This window comes from Sus scrofa, chromosome 5, assembly GCF_000003025.6.
Source record: "Sus scrofa isolate TJ Tabasco breed Duroc chromosome 5, Sscrofa11.1, whole genome shotgun sequence".
In the NCBI taxonomy this organism is placed as follows: domain Eukaryota; kingdom Metazoa; phylum Chordata; class Mammalia; order Artiodactyla; family Suidae; genus Sus; species Sus scrofa.
The window spans coordinates 65,678,702-65,695,840 of NC_010447.5; positions in this window are offsets into that span (position 1 = coordinate 65,678,702).

Sequence of the window (17,139 nt, forward strand, 5' to 3'; positions counted from 1 at the left end):
CTAGGGGAGGGACTGAAATCAGGGAGGTAATCAGGGACATATCTGGGCATAATATGGAAAGAGATTCTGCAAAGTCACCTTTGAGGACCTCAAAGCAGTCTTAGCAAATGGCAGGCACCAGTGTTAGCCCAGGGAGGTTGGCAACTAGAATATGAAATGGCTGTGCTGTGCTAATTTTAGAAAAGGGCAGACCACTCATGGTCTCTGGGAAGAAGGAAGCCCACACATGGAAGGAAGAATCCTTGGAAAGTCAATATGCATGGCATTAGCCCACCAGTGCTCCTCTCATCCTTCGGTGGCTTAGTGGTGGCTACTGCACAAGGTCCAGCACCATAAATGGCCACAAGGTCCACCATGATCTGTTCACACTTGTTTTCCAGCTTAAACTCCCTTCCTTAAGGACAGCACAGGAGGAGCGTGGGGAACACACCTTCTGCTTCGGCAATTTCGACTCTTAACTCCCATGTTGCCCAGGTCTTTGCCAATGCCGTTCTCTCTGCATGGTTCCCCCATCCCCAGGCTCAGCCCCCTTCAAGCTCAGGCCAGGGACCCTCTCTTTCTCCAGGCTAGGATGAGGCCCCTGCTCTGAACCCAACATCCCTCTTGGCACCCCCACATTAAGGGCTTGCAGTTGTTTGTCCCTGCCTCTTATCAGACTATGCACCATGCACCCTGTGTTGCACTTGGAAGAAAGTGAGAGCACTGCAAATGCGAATGAGTGCGGGGTAGATGGCTGAATAAGTGGGATCCTGAAGGTAAGTCACCTGGCACCATAGTAGGTAGAATAATGGCCCCTGCAAAGCCTCCCACATGCTGATCCTTGTAACCTGTCACTGTGAAATGTTACACTGCAAAATGGAATTCAGTTTGCTGATCAACTGACCTTAATATCGAAGATCCTGGGAGTTCCCTACATGGCTCAGTAGTTAACGAACCTGACTAGGATCCATGAGCGTGTGGGTTCTATCCCTGGCCTCACTCAGTGGGTTAAGGATCCAGCGTTGTCACGAGCTGTGGTGTAGGTTGCAGATGCAGCTCGGATCCTCTGCTGCTGTGACATAGGCCGGTGGCTACAGCTCTGATTTGACCCTTAGTCTGGGAACCTCCATATGTGGTGGGTCTGGCCTTAAAATAGCAAAAAAAAAAAAAAAAAAAAGGAAGATCCTGGAGTATCCAGAGGGGCCCAAGGTCATTGCAAGGGTCCTTTAAAGATGGCAGAATAGTCAGCAGTGCAGTGACGCAACATGAGAAAGATCTGACCAGCCACCACCAACTTTGAAGGAGGAAGCAGCCACAAGCCCAGGAATGCAGGCAACCTCTATAAGCTGGGAAGTACAAAAAGAAAAACAGAAAACAAAACAAAATGAACAGAAAAGAAGGAATTTCCCTCAAGAACTTCCAGAGAGAAACACAGCCCTGCTGACACCCTGATTTTCACCCAGTAAGATCCCTTTCAGACTTTTGACCTCCAGAGCCTTGAGATAATATATTTATGTTGTTTTCAGCCACTGTTGGCGCTTATTTGTTGCACAGACCAGGGAAGAAATAGGCAGGCACTTTCAAACTGCACACCAAGTTCCCAAAGAGAAAACTTCTATTCATTCCCTACATTAATGGATCATCTTCTGTGCACAAGGTGTTGTGCTGAGATCTGGGGCAATGCAGAGATGAATCAGAACAAATACCCTCCATCCAGGAAATGTAGAGGGTGGGGGGTAGAGCAAGTCATGACCTGCCCCTGAAAGACCCCTGAAAGCAGGGAAAGAGGGAAGGAGCTAAAAGTGGGATGGGAGGAGTTTCCATTGTGGCTCAGCAGGTAACAAACCCAACTAATATCCATGAGGATGCAAGTTCAGTCCCTGGCCTTGATCAGTGGGTTAAGTATCTGGCATTGCCATCAGCTGTGGCATAGGTCACAGAGACAGCTCAGAACCCACATGGCTGTGGCTGTGAAGGAGGCCCACAGCTGCAGCTCGGGTTCGACCCCTAGCCTGGGAATTTCCATAGACTGCAGGAGCAGCCCTAAAAATAAATGAATAAGGAGTTCCCGTCGTGGCGCAGTGGTTAACAAATCCATCTAGGAACAATGAGTTTTCGGGTTCGATCCCTGCCCTTGCTCAGTGGGTTAAGGATCCAGCATTGCTGTGAGCTGTGGTGTAGGTTGCAGACGCGGCTCGGATCCCGCGTTGCTGTGGCTGTGGCTGTGGCTGGCAGCTACAGCTCCAATTAGACCCCTAGCCTGGGAACTTCCATATGCCTTGGAAGCAGCCCAAGAAATGGCAAAAAGACAAAAAAAAAAAAAAGAAGAAAAAGAAGAAGGAATCAGTAAGTAAATAAAAATAGTGAAAAATAAGAGGGAAGGGAGCTGAACCCAGATGAATCTGAGACCAGATCTCTCCTTGCCCAACAGAGAGGTGCCGATGGGACTACCATAGGAGAGGGGCTTTGAAGGCAGCCATGCAGTGTGGGCTCTGCTCACACTGCCCAGAAACACGTGTGAAACATACATGTGGTTTCCTCCATATGGGAAAGAGCTGTCCTTGGTGACAAGCCTGCAGTAGATAGAGGATGAGAATCACAGAATGCCAAGGCTGCAGATCACTCTTGTCCACTTCCCTCATTTAACAAATGAAACAACAAAAGCTCAGAGCGGGAGATACCACCTTCATGCCGAAATCTTCCTTGACTGTCACCAAACATATGTAATCCTCCTTCCACAGCCCTCTCCTCAGCCCTGGTCCAGATCTCGACGGCAGTAACCATTACAGGTGTTACAGTGTGCATGTGGAGCTTGTCCTCAGCTCACTGCCCCGTCTATTTCTTAAAAGTGGGGGCTAAATCTTTTTTTTTTTTCCTTAATTTCTTTTTACAACTGCACCTGAGGCATACGGAAATTCCTGGGCCAGGTGTCGAATTGGAGCTACAGCTTCCAGTGACAGCCACAGCCACAGTCACAGCCACAGCAATGCCAGATCTGAGCTGCATCTGTGATCTATAGCACAGCTTGCTGCAACGCTGGATCCTTAACCCAGTGAGCGAGGCGAGAGATCAAATTTGCATCATGTTAACCCACTGAGCCACAAGGAAAAATTCCAGGGGCTAAATCTTATCCATTGTTTTATTTCACTTATCAGTGACTAATACATGGTAACTGAAAAGTAAATGTTTGTTGAATGAATGAATATAAGATCCAACAGAGAAAATCAGAGGAGCAGAGACTTCCCCAATCCAGGTGCCAGAGAAAAGAAAGAGATTATTGGCAAGCTTTCCGCAATAAATATGTGTCACTTTGATAGTCTGAAGGACCGCTGTGTTTTAAATTCACGATTTTGTTTCTTCCAAAGCCTGCATTTCTATCCTGCTACGCTCTTGGAAACCCAAGCTGTAATCCTCATTCAGTCACCCACCAGTTGCGTGACCGTGACCATTCATCTCTGAGAGCCTTAGTGTCTGCCTGCGGGAAGTGTGGATAACATAATGCTTGTTTGGTCAGGCTGTTTGGAGGCTGCCAAATAGTATTTGCACCCACCTCAATGCTCAGTATCTAGCAGTCACTCAATAAATGTCAACTTGAAGGAAGGCCCTTCAGGGAGACGCGGAGCCCATGATTGCAGCTCCCTCCCACTGCATCTGGGAGCAGGGAACTCTTTTCCCAACACGCCCTGCTCTGCCTTCCTCCTTCTCAAAACAGCAGCCCTTGTGCTGGCCTGGTCAGCCCAGGGAGCGCTCTGTTCCACCCAAAACTTGTGTCCAAAATGATCTCTCCTACAGAGTCATCTTCTAAAGCCTATGCTAGAAACGTCTTTGAGCAGATGACTCCTCTATATCTAAAAATAATGAACCAGTGAAACATGCTGGATTTGGGGAGTAAAACCCTAAATTTTAAAAAATCCAGCTACAACGGTGTATAATGTATAGTCCTAATAAAACGTATAAATATATTCAGACACCCAGATTCAAAGAGAAAAAAGATGAGAAGGAAATAAGGAGGAGTTCCGTTCGTGGCTCAGAGGTTAACGAACCTGACTAGGATCCATGAGGATGCAGGTTCGATCCCTGGCCTCGTTCAGTGGGTTAAGGATCAGGCGTTGCCGTGAGCTGTGGTGCAGGCTGAAGACGCGGCTTGGATCCCTCACGGCTGTGGCTGTGGTGTAGACCGGCAGCTGCAGCTCTGATTCAACCCCTAGCCTGGGAACTTCCACATGCCCTGGGTGTGGCCCTAAAGAAGGAAGTAAGGAGAAGTGTGCCATTACGACTCAAAGTGGTAAGATGATGCAGCGTTTTCAATTTGTTTGTTTGGTTTTGCCTTTATGTGTTTTAAAAATGTTTACCAGGAAAAATAAAACCTGAGTATTTTTCATTCACTTCTCTAAGCAATTCCTGAGGGAGAAGGCTCCACGGAGGACGTATTTCTGTTGGCTGCTGTGTTCCTCACAGGCCCACACTGTCTCTCCCCCAGGGAACGCGCCCAGATTTTTCCTGCCCTTACATGCCCGGTCCAGGCAAATTCATTTTTGGCCCTTTTTGCTCCCAGTTCCACATCTCCACGGCCGTGTCCGGCTCTGGGACAGGAAAAGTCCCCCTCGCCTCACTCCCCTCCTCCAAGCCCACCTTTCTCAGAGGGCTTCCGAGCCTGAGGCAGACCTGGAGGCCAGATCACAGCCCCGCCCACTCCCTTAGCCCCGCCCACCCCACCACCACCCCGCCCCCGTCCACCCCCCCACCCCACCCCCGCCCCCGGTCCCTGTGGACCTGCTTCCTTCTGTGCATCCGTCAAGATGATTCCACCCAGCGTCAGATAAGTAGAACCGAAGGTTGGGCCTGAAAGGGGAAGGGCTGGGAAAGTCGATGAAAACCATAACATCCTAAAGAAGCAGGAGTTCCCGTTGTGGCCACCAAGTTAGAACTAGTGTCCATAAGGATGCAGGTTGGATCCCTGGCCTGGCTCAGTGGGTTAAGGATCCGCATTGCCACAAGCGGTGGTGTCCGTCGCAGATGTGGTGAGATCTGATGTTGCTGTGGCTGTGGAGCAGGCCGGCAGCTGCAGCTCCGACTGGATTCCTAGCCTGGGAACTTCCATATGCTGCAGGTGCAGCCCTAAAAAGAAGGAAAAAAGAAATCCTAAAGAAGCAGGACTAAATTTGCATGACCTTGGAGAACCTAGACCACGCCTCTAGCATCTACAGGGTCTCAGATGGAGTGACAGAAGGAATTCAAGTGGCCCTTTGCAGCTTTTCCCTGACCCCTTCCTAGGAGGCAGGAGAGTGCATGCCTAAAAGGAAGGAAATAGGGTGTCCTTCTGTGAGGACGAGCCTCTCAGGAGAAAAACTACATCCCTTCCCAGCCAGAGGAAAGGAAACGCTCCCTCTCAGGGTGAGCAGAGCCCAGTGCCCGCAGCCAGCCCTGCAGGGAGCGTATTTACCTTGGCTTATCCATCCTCTGACTCATGGACTTAATTAAACTCTCTCCATCTCTGGCTATGGGTCTTTTTGTTATTATTTGATTTATTTAAACTAAAATAAAAACAAATTTCCCCTCCCCTCCCCACCCCCTGTTCTGGCAACCACCAATCTGTACCTTTAACCTTAGTTTTATATGTATTTATATTTTATAGATTATATAGATTATATACTATATATTACTATATTTTATTATATTTTAGATACATGTGGATTCTACATATAAGAGAGAGATCCTACAGGATTTGTCTCTGTCTGACTTATTTCACATAGCATAATGTGCTTGAGGTCCATTATACATACGAATTTATCCATTTCTTCTAGGTTGTCAATTTGTCAGCATATCATTTTTCATGGAGCCCCTTATGAACCTTCATATTTCTGTGGTGTCAGTTATCACATCTCCTTTTTCATCTCTTATTTGAGTTCTCTCTTTTTTTTTTCTTGGTGAGTCTAGCTAAAGATTTATCAATTTTGTGTATCTTTTCAAAGAACCTTTGCTGTTGTCTTTTGGTTTCTGTTTTATTTATTTCTGCACTAAACTTTATATTCTGCCTTCTACTAACTTCGGGCTTTGTTCTTCTTTTTCTAGTTGCTTGAGGTGTAGAGTTAGGTTGTGTGGGAATTGTCTTTTTTTTTTTTCTTTTTGCCATTTCTTGGGCCACTCCTGCAGCATATGGAGGTTCCCAGGCTAGGGGTCGAATCGGAGCTGTAGCTGCCAGCCTACGCCAGAGCCACAGCAACGCAGGATCCGAGCCGTGTCTGCAACCTACACCACAGCTCACGGCAACGCCAGAACCTTGACCCACTGAGCAAGGGCAGGGATCGAACCCACAACCTCATGATTCCTAGTCGGATTTGTTAACCACTGTGCCACGACGGGAACTCCAATTGTCTTCTTTCTTGAAGTAGATCTGTATCACTATGAACTTCCCTCTTAGAACTACTTTTGCTGCATCCCATAAATTTTGGTATGTAACATCTCCAACTTTCGTGTTTCTCAAAATATTTTTTATTTCTCTTTTGATTTCTTCTTTGACCCACTGGTTGTTCAGCATGTTGTTTAATCTCCACATGTTTGTGAATTTTCCAGTTTACCTTGAGTAACTGATTTCTAGTTTCATACTGCTGTGGTCAGAAAAAAAGTTTGATATGATTTCAATCCTCTTAAATTGATTAAGACTTGTTTTGTAACCAAACATATTATCTATCTTAGGAAATGTTCCCTGTGCACTTAAGAAGGATGTGTATTCTGTTGCTTTGTGATGGAACATTCTGTAAATATCTGTTAAGTCCCTCTGATCTAATGTATCCTTTAAAAGGCTGAATTTTCTGTCGTGGTGATCTATCAATTGATATAAATGGGGTATTAAAAATCCCCTATTGTTATTTTCTTCTCCCTTTGGATTTGCTTCTGTGTTGGGTGCATAAATATTTACAAACATTCTGTCTTCTTGTTGGATTTACCCCTTTGTCACTATGCAATGTCCTTCATTGTCCCTTATTGTTTTAAACTCTATCTTTTCTTATGTAAGTGTAGCTACTCCAGCTTTCTTTTGGTCCCATTAAGTCCTTCAAGCTATTTTCACTTTTTATTTTTCTTTTTTCTTTTTGCTGCTCTGATTGGATGAGTTCCACTGCCTGGGCTTCACATTCACTGACTCTTTCCTCTTCTTCATGTAGTCTTCTTTTGAATCCCTAGAGTGTATTTCCCAGTTCCATTATTGAATTCTTCAACTCTGCGACTTCTGTTTGGTACTTCCTTATATTTTCCATCTCTTTGTTTAAGTTTTCATTGTGTTCATCCATTCTTCTCCCCAGTTTAGTGAGAATATTTATGACCATTACTTTGAACTCTTTACCAGATAAATTATTGGTCTCCATTTTATTAAGCTTTTTTTTCCTAAGGTTTTATCTTGTTCTTTCATTTGGAACATATTCCTCTATTTCTTCATTTGGCTTACTCTGTGTTGGTTTCAGTACAGTACATGAAACTATCACCTCTTCCAGTCTTAAAGAAGTGGCCTCATGTAAGAGATGAAACTTTTCATTCTGTCCTGTCTCAGATCCTGCTTGTCCCTTAAGCCTCCATGCTTGTCTGAGCAGCCTATTATATTTCTAATCGCTCCCAGTAGTTGAAGATATGCCAAGACCTGTCCACATCCCAAAGGGGAGGCTCCCAATCACCACCTAGATTCAAACTGACTGAGAGCCAGACCCTCGAGCATTGGCTTTTAAATGTGTAACAGCCAATATATATGGTCCTCTGGGACCACAGCCATAAGCTCCACTGGCCACTAGGCCAGGTGATCTGGAGGTGTCCCCTGAGTGGCGTCACAGATATCAGGGCTTCACATGAAAGTACATACTCTCTTCAGCTGTGGCAAAGCAGAGGGAGAGCACCAAGGTGACACCCACAGCCTCTATTCCTTGAGTGTAGCTCCACAGGCTTCTAACTGTGCATCAGATCTGAAGCCTGCCCCTCAGGCCAAAGCTCCAGGACAAGAAAACAGGCCTCCTTCACAGAAATACCAGGGCATACGCCTCAGTCCACAGTCTCTGCAGTGTCCTGGCTATAGTAACCACTAAAAACCATCTCTCCAATTGCCACAGTCCCACGGGACCCCAGAACACAAGCCCCCTGGCCACCAGAGCCAGGTGGTCAAGGTGTGGCCCCTGGGTGGCAACTGCAAAATCCAGGACTCCAGGCCAAAAAACCCCAAGGCTCCAGATGCACAGAAATCTCTTATCCAGGTCGATCCTAGCCTCTAGAGTATAGCAGGCTGAGTGTAAAAACAGTGCCACCTCCCAAGATCTCAGGAAAGGATTATAGCCAGCCCTTAGGTGTATGTTTGATTAGAAGGCTGCTCCTCCGGCTGCAGTTATAATAAGCTAATAGGCCTCTGAGCTCCTGGGCCTGTTGCCGCTTCCTGGGCTGTGGGGATGGCAGCTGTTTAAGAACTCTTTCTCCATTGGTTACTGTCCTGTGGGACCCACGAGTGTAAGCCCCACTGATCACGGAGCCAGGTGATGTAGAGAAGTCCCCTGGCAGCAGCTACAAAAATCAGAGTGCCCAACATGGGTGTGAGTGCCTTTCTGGGTGACACGGATTTTTTTTCTTTTTCTTTTGGCTACACCTGTGACGTGGAAATTCCTGGGCCAGAGATCGAACCTGCACCACAGCAGTGACAACTCGAGATCTTTAACCCACTGCACCACAAGAGAACTCCTAGGTGACACCCGTGATCACAGTCCCCTAGTCTCCAAAGCCAGGGGATCAAGAGGCATGCCCTAGGCAACAGCCACAAAAACTGGGGCACAGATGTGTGCAAAAGCTCCTGTCCAGGAGACACGGGTGCTCAGAGCACAGCAAGGGGAGAGCAGAAGATGGCACCCACCAGGCTGCACCCCAGAGACTGTTTCAGACGGCTCCTAGATGGGGTGTTAAATTAGAGGCTGGCTTCCCCAGTCAACACTTTAATATAAGCAGGAGACCCTCCTTCCCTTAAATCTGGGTGTAATGTGCTGACCACGCTGGGCCCTGCGATGGGCAAGACTAAGTGTGGGAGCCCTTTAAGACCCACCACTCAGGAGTTCTCTTGTGGCTCAGTGGGTTGGGGATTAGGAGTTCTCTTGTGGCTTAGTGGATTGTCAGTGTTGTGGCTCTGGTCACTGCTATAACCTGGGTTCAATCTCTGGTCCAGGAGAGGTCAAAAAAAAGACCCATCATTTTTGTCTTTTTTTTGGCCTGCATCCTTGGCACACTCAGGTTCCCAGGCTAGGGGTCGAATCGGAGCTGTAGCCACCAGCCTACACCACAGTCACAGCAACGAGGGATCCGAGCCACATCTGCAATCTGCACCACAGCTTGCGGCAACACCAGATCCTCAACCCACTGAGCAAGGCCAGGGATCGAACCCACATCCTCATGGATGCTAGTCAGGTTCATTAACCACTGAGCCATGACAGGAACTCCAAAAGCCAAGTTTTGAGGGCTCATCTCTCTCCATTCGTTAAGTCCCATACAATGGGGTGCCCAGTGTGGGGTCTAAACCCCTGGCTTCTCAGGGAGAAGGTCCAGGTTCCAAGTTGCTTCCTGGTTGTGAGATGGGCACCAAGGTGGGGTTTGTGTATGAATTGTGTCCTTACCTCGATGTGGTTTTCTTGTTTGCCCAGTGTGATATTGTCACTCAGCCAATCTCTGGGGGTTTTCTAAGAAGAAATTGTTCCTGCATAGCTCTAGATTCCGTGCGTCCGAGGAAGGAGGTGGGTTCAGCACCTTCCTGTGCTGCCATCTTGAACCAGCTGTACCAGTACTTTTAATACACTGTTGGTTTTGTGTTTTTGTTTCTGTTTTTTAAATTCCAGCTGTGGCTTCAGAGCTGACTTGCATTCCCCATCTAGAAGCCATTTATAATCGCAAATATCAGGACTGATGACAGATGGAAGGGGTTACTTTTACGAATAAGCGTACAAGAGAATCCCCGATTCACTCTAAAGTTTTCTCGTTTTAAACTTGTCTCACTGCCTGCTGCTATTTCAGGGGAAAGTGCTGCCAAGTGGAGTTTTTCCATACTTGACTCGGAAGGGGTGGAGGGTAGAAGTTGATCCTTGTTATAACATCGGGGCCAACAGTTGGCCTGGAATAAGCATTCACGGCCAGATTTTCAAATTCCAGTAACCAGGAGCCCATAATGAAAAGACTCTTAGAAATCTCTCTCTTTCTCTGAGGTCTCGGGCCAAGAAAAGCAGGAACCTTTGACCTCCTCTGGAGCCAAAAGGACCTAAGGATGGAATGGAGACAGGCAAGAGTCCTGGCAAAGATCGGCACTGGGTGCTCTTATTCAAAGCATGTCTGAGATGAAGTCTCCCCCTCCTGGGTTTGCCAGACCACTCAGCCCGGGGAAGGGCAAGCTGGATCTCAGAACGGTTGTCTGTTGATTCTACCACACTGCACTCAGCTGGGGACCGGCCAGCTGGTCTATGTGCCCAAAGAGGCCCAACTGCCCACAGCCACCCTCCCCCAGGGGCCTTGGCTGCTCATTTAAGAACCAACCCCCGCTTCCTTGCCTTCTGGATAGAACTGGTCCTGAACTGCTTTTATTTTTTTCAAACCCTGGTGCACAAGCAAGATGTTTGGAAAATCTCCAGATGGTCAAAGGTGGAGTTGCCGTTGTGGCTCAGCAAAAATGAACCTGATTAGTATCCATGAGGATGCAGGTTCGATCCCTGGCCTCACTCAGTGGTTAAGGACCCGGCCCCGTTGCCGTGAGCTGCGGTGTAGTTCACAGACGCGGCTAGGATCTGGTGTTGCTGTGGCTGTGGTGCAGGCCGGCAGCTACAGCTCTGATTCGACCCCTAGCCTGAGAACCTCCATATGCCTCAGGTGCAGCCCTAAAAAGCAAAAAACTAAAAAAATTAAAAAGATGGCCAAAGTTCTGCTATGTTGGTCACTGATTCTCATTTGGAGAGTAATTCTGATCAAAATCAGTGGATCTGCTTCTGCCAAGGCTCTGGATAGTACCCAGGATAACTGAATCCTCTCTCTCTCTCTCTCTCTCTCTCTCTCTAAGAGAACTTAGCTACAAGGAGTTCACACGGGTAGGGTGATGTAGAAGAGATGCCTTCACTTTCTAAAAGTGTTTCTTACTAGAGCTTTAAGAAGTCTTCCCTGATCCCCAAGGGTTCAAGAAAGATGAGTGTCACAGGTGGGACCTTACTCCCTTACAGAGCTCTCTTCAGTGTCTTGAGAGCTGGGGTAGGAGCCAAAGAATCATCCCCAGAAAACAGCCTGAGCATGATTAAAACTTCATTGGGCAAAGCATTTCATGAGTAAAGAGCGCCCCCCTCCCATTATTGCTCCTTCCAGACTGAACAGAAAGATGCACACGAGTCGGTTTGCTACTGGTCAACAGAACCTGGGGCTGGAGTTCCCATCGCGGTGCAGCAGAAACAAATCCAACTAGGAACCACGAGGTTGTGGGTTCGATCCTGGCCTGGCTCAGCGGCTATAGCTCTGATTAGACCCCTAGCCTGGGAACTTCCATATGCCACAAAGAGACAAAAAAAAAAAAAAAAAAAAAAAAAAAATAGAGCCCGCGCCTGTCCCCTGGAGCTGAGTTCCTCCTGGGTCCTAACACCTGAGGATGGAGGTTGGGAAACTTCAGGCACAGTAAGAAAGCCAGAGCCCTCCTGCAGGGAAGGGAATAAGGGCGTGGCAGCCACAGATGAGGCCCCATCTCCTTGCTCTTTCGCAGCCATCCACACCTGGCCGACCCTGGAGCTCAGCTATCAACCTTTCACTACCTGCCAGGGTTCCCTCAGGGGCCTCCAGTAGCAGTTACTGGAGATGACAATAGCCCACTGCCCACCTTGCCCCTTCCATGGACCCTGCAGAATCTGCTTCCCTTTGAGTCCTAGGGCATGCAGGTGCTGCTGCTGGTACTGCTGGTACCCAGCTAGCCACACCCATCCCATAGATCTTCCATCAATCAAACGGGCCTTGCAGTGGCCACCCTCTTCTGCCCCCATAGTCTCTCTCGCCTGTTCCCTAAGCCATGCTGGGCAACTCCAGGAGTGCAGAGCTCCCACCCAGTAGAGCAAAGCAAGGCTTGGCAGCAGCCCTGCCCAGAACCCAGCATCTGACTCCAGTTGGGGAAGGCAAGCCCTCATCAGAGTGGCAGGACCCAGGCTTAGAAAGCAGAACTTCTGTCCTAGAGGTTCTTACATAACCCAGGGTCCCTCCCCTGCTCCCTGTGCCAATCTGTGACAAAAGACTCCAGCAGGTAGAGAAGGGGCTCCATGAAGGTGGGCCTTTGGGTAGAAAGGGGTTCCACAGATTATGCTAGAGCTTTGTGCGACTCACAGATTCCTTTGCTTGCCACTGTCACTGTAACCCACATTCCTCGACAACAAAATTAGTTTTCCAGCAGTCTCTGTCAAAGGAATGTTTAAAAGCTTGGCAAATTTGTGACAACATGGACCTGGAGGACACTATAAAGTGAAAGAAGCCCGTCCTAGAAAGACAGGTGCTGTATGATCTCATTTATATGTGGAATCGAAAAATAACCAAATTCACAAGAGTCAGAGAGTAGAATGGTGGTTGCCAGGGGATCTGGGAAGGGGATGAATAACTTCCAGGGCCCTCTTACACAGCTTCTTGCCTATTGCTAACAATTGCTTAGCTTAAAACTTTCCTAAGAGGATAAACGTATGGTATGTGTGCTAATAATAATAATAACAATAATAAATAATAGAGCAAGGAGTTCCCATTGTGGCCCAGTGGTAAGGAACCTGACTGGTATCCATGAGGACGTGGGTTCAGACTCACTCCGTGGGTGAGGAATCCAGTGTTGCCGTGAGCTGCGGTGTGGTCCACAGATGTCACTGTGATCCTGCGTTGCCGGGGCTGTGGTGTAGGCCACCAGCTGCAGCTCCGATTCAAAGCCCTAGACTGGGAACTTGCATATGCCTCACACTTGGCCCGAAGGAAAAAAAAAAAAAAAAAAAAAAAGCAAAAATAAATAAATAAACAATAGGGCCAAAGGAAAGCTTGGGAGGTGCTGGAGGTGTCCTTGGCCTTGACGGTGGGGATGGTTTCCTGGGTTATACTTCTCCTCAAACACCTTAAGTTGTGTACATTTAATATGTACATGTCAATCATACCTCAATGAAGTGGCTTTAATAATTGGCAAAATCAGGAGTTCCCGTCATGGCGCAGTGGTTAATGAATCCGACTAGGAACCATGAGGTTGCGGGTTCGGTCCCTGCCCTTGCTCAGTGGGTTAACGATCCGGTATTGCCGTGAGCTGTGGTGTAGGTTGCAGATGCGGCTCGGATCCTGCGTTGCTGTGGCTCTGGCGTAGGCCAGTGGCTACAGCTCCGATTAGACCCCTAGCCTGGGAACCTCCATATGCCACGGGAGCGGCCCAAAGAAATAGAAAAAAGACAAAAAAAAAAAAATTGGCAAAATCAATAGAAAAAGGACAAAGTTTTTTGAAAGGTAATCCTGAAAAAAAAAGTCTGCTTGCTTGTTTGCTTCATGGAGAACCAGGGCAAAAAATTGGGGAGGGGGGAGCACACCCTGGAGGTTCCAGCAATGCTCAGGTAGCAGTCCCAAGAGTTTCCCAACAGATATTATCTTTGGGATTCAGGGACAAGAATTAGAACTCTCAGGGATTTTTAGGAATTCTCCAAGTCCTAAGTTATTTAAGTATTTCTCAAATTATCCATACTCTTTCCTCATTATTGTGGATATCTAAAAAGTTGTATAATAAAGGAGAAAAAATTTTTTTCTTTTTGTGGCTGCACCTGTGGCCACGGAAATTCTGGGGCTAGGGGTCGAATCAGAGCTGCATCTGTGACCTGCACCACAGCCACAGCAAAGCCGGATCCTTAACTCACTGGGCTAGGCCAGGGATGGAACTTGCATCCTCACAGAGACTGCATCGGGTTCCTAACCCGCTGAGCCACAATGGGAACTCCATAAAGAAGAAGTATTAAGTTTAATCATATTTATAAAAACTGCAGTCTATGGCACATATTGGAACACTGGAAAACACCAGCAAACATTACTGTGTATTATTTAAATAAGGTAACATTCAGATCGTCTGGTGAGAGGTTCACTAGTTAACAGCACTAGTCAGAATCATACGTTGAAACTGCTAATTTCAGGATATATTTTGTTTCTAAAATGTATTATTTCCTGGAACCCCATTAGTAAGATTTGTATGATGCATAAAAAGTATATTAATAAATTAATAAAATGTATTTTTTTATTTGCAACAATTACCATTAGAGACAGGCAGGTCACAGATGTACTATATGGCTCTTGCTTAGAGAAAGGCCATCCCTGCTTTCCTTTTTCGTGCTCCTGTCCTGGTTTCTGAAACTATCATCCTTAACCTTGGACTCTGTGTGTTAGTGTTTCCTGCTCTCACGTTCCTCGGGACTTCTCTGTCCCTTGCGAAGCTTTCATTCTCACAGGAGAATGATCAAGCCCTTTCCTGTTTTCCTAACTTTTCCACTGTTTTTTCTTGAAATTGGAAATTTGGAAAAACACAGAAATTTCCCAAGAAATGCTGGGGAATTCTCACATGGCAACACCAGTCAAGAGGCGCTGAAGGCCCGGCAGGGAGGGGAAGCAGGGAGCTTGGAAGTGCGGGGGAGCAGCCGGGACCTGGGGACAGCAGACAGGCTCGGGACAAAGCACCTGTGAAAACAGGAAAGCATAAGCCCACTTTCTTCCATTTAGCCTTGGCTAGAAAAACTTATTGGAAACAGAAACCACCAGCCTTCTTTAGCAATTAATGAAGAACCTTTACAGAATAAAGAAGATTGACAAGGTGCTTGGAAAACACGAGTCCTGAACGTGAGGACTTGCCGAGGAAGAAGGAAAAATATTAGGGATGTCGACACAACTGTTTACATCCGTGGAAGTTTGGACGGCACCTGTTTCTTATCTTGTGGTCACAAATTTGAGTTTCTGCCTCGGGCCTTTGTTAAGAAGGCCAAACGACACCTAGCAACATTGAGAGATGTGATTTTTATCCTTCCAAAGTCAGTAGAAATCTTGAAATCTCTTGAGACAGGTTTACTCCTTGAAACTACACTTGTCAATGTTTGCAGTTAAAAACTATGTTCGTGGAGTTCCTGTCGTGGCGCAGCAGAAACAAATCTGAGGAAAAATGAGGTTTTTTTTCAAAAAGGAGGTTGCGGGTTCGATCCCTGGCCTCGATCAGTGGGTTAAGGATCCAGCATGGCTGTGAGCTGTGGTGTAGGTTGCAGACACGGCTCAGATCTGGTGTTGCTGTGGCTGTGCTGTGGGCCGGTGGCTACAGCTCCTAGCCTGGGAACCTCCATGTGCCACAGGTGAGGCCCTAAAAAGACGAAGGAGGGGGGCGGGGGGAGGGGGAGGAGGAAAAGGAGAAGGAGAAGAAGAACTATGTTTGTTAAAATTAGGGAGTTCCCTAATGGTCTAGTGGTTAGGACTCAGCACTTTCAGCACTGCAACCTGGGTTCAGTCCCTGGTCTGGGAACTGAGATCCCACATCAAGCCCTGCATTCTTCAAACAAACAAAAAAACAAAAAATTTAAAAAACTAAAAATTAAAAAAAAAAAACTATGTTTGTTAAAATTAGAACAAAAACTGGAGTTCCCCTTGTGGCTCATCAGCTTAAGAACTAGACTAGTATCCATGAGGATTCGGGTTCGATTCCTGGCCTCTCTCAGTGGGTTAAGGATCCAGCATTGCCACGAGCTGTAGTGTAGGTTGCAGATGTGGCTCAGATCTGCTTTGCTGTGACTGTGGTGTAGGCCAGCAGCTACAGCTCTGATTCAGCCCCTAGCCTGGGAACCTCCATATGCTGTGGGTATAGCCCTACAAAGATGACAAACAAACAAAACAAAAAAGCAACCATTGATGATTCTTGTCTGAAACAATTTTAATTATGGGGATTGCCAAATAATTTTCTAATTTCATAATTCTTCCCATATTATTAGTTAGTTTCCTACTATAAAGAAGAGTTTTTCCTTTTCCACACTCATTCATTCATTCGTCCATCTGTCCATTTATCCACTCACTCATTGTTATGGACCCATGGATTATTTTATTCTATGGCTTATCATCTATATAATAAAACCATTGTTTAGTTTAATGCTCCACTAAACCCAATCCTAGATTTGGCCAGTAGGAGTCCCTGGAATCTGGCTGCTGCAGTCTGTGACCTGTCCCCATCATTCTTTGAGAAGTGCTTTATATCCCAACATAGCAAAACGTCACAGCTCCCAAACCCGAGAATCAGCTATTTTTCCAGAGAGCCCTAATTCCTTTCACTGGAAAATATTTATAAGCCAAGATCTGGATGCTAGATACTGAGTGTGTGTGTGCATTTAAAATTGCAAAGTATAATTAAGTTCACTTGGTTTTATTTGTACTCCATTTGGGGCTTCCCTTGATTCTTATTGGTTTTATGTATTTGTGCTTTAAGTATATGAAATATAACATAGTTCTAAAAATCTAAATTATAGGGAGTTCCCTGGTGGCTCAGTAGGTTAAGGATCTGGTGTCCTCACTGCTGTGTCTCAGTTCGCAGCTGTGGCTTGTGCTGGATCCCTGCCCAGGAACTTCTATATGCTGCAGGCACAGCCAAAACAATAAAAAAGAAAAAGAAAAAGAAATAAAAAAATTAAAAGTTTAAATTATAGGGAAAAAACATATATTCTGAGAAGTGTCACTCCCTTGCCATGCATCTTCCATCCTGTTCCTACACCCAGTCCTTCCCACCCTATTCCCAACCTGCACCACCCTCTGGTAACCAATCTCATTAGTTTCTAGCTTGTCGTTTCATTTTGCAGAAATGAACGCATATATAGTTCCTCCTTATATCTTACCTAAAAGACATGTACATTCGATGCTATTTTTTTCCCCCTTTTGTGCCGGAAATCACTCCACAGCAGTTTCAAAAAATGGTCCTCATTCTTTTTACAGCTGCCTAGTGCCCCACGGGGTGGATGTACTTGACCACACTCTGATGTCTGAGCATGTGGTTTGCTTCCAACATTTCACAATTACAAGCCAGACCGCAAAGAATTATTTCATATATAAGGATTTTTTTGTGTGTTTGGAGCTGTAAATTCCTAGGGGTGGAATTACTGGCACAAATAAAAAAGGCACTGATGG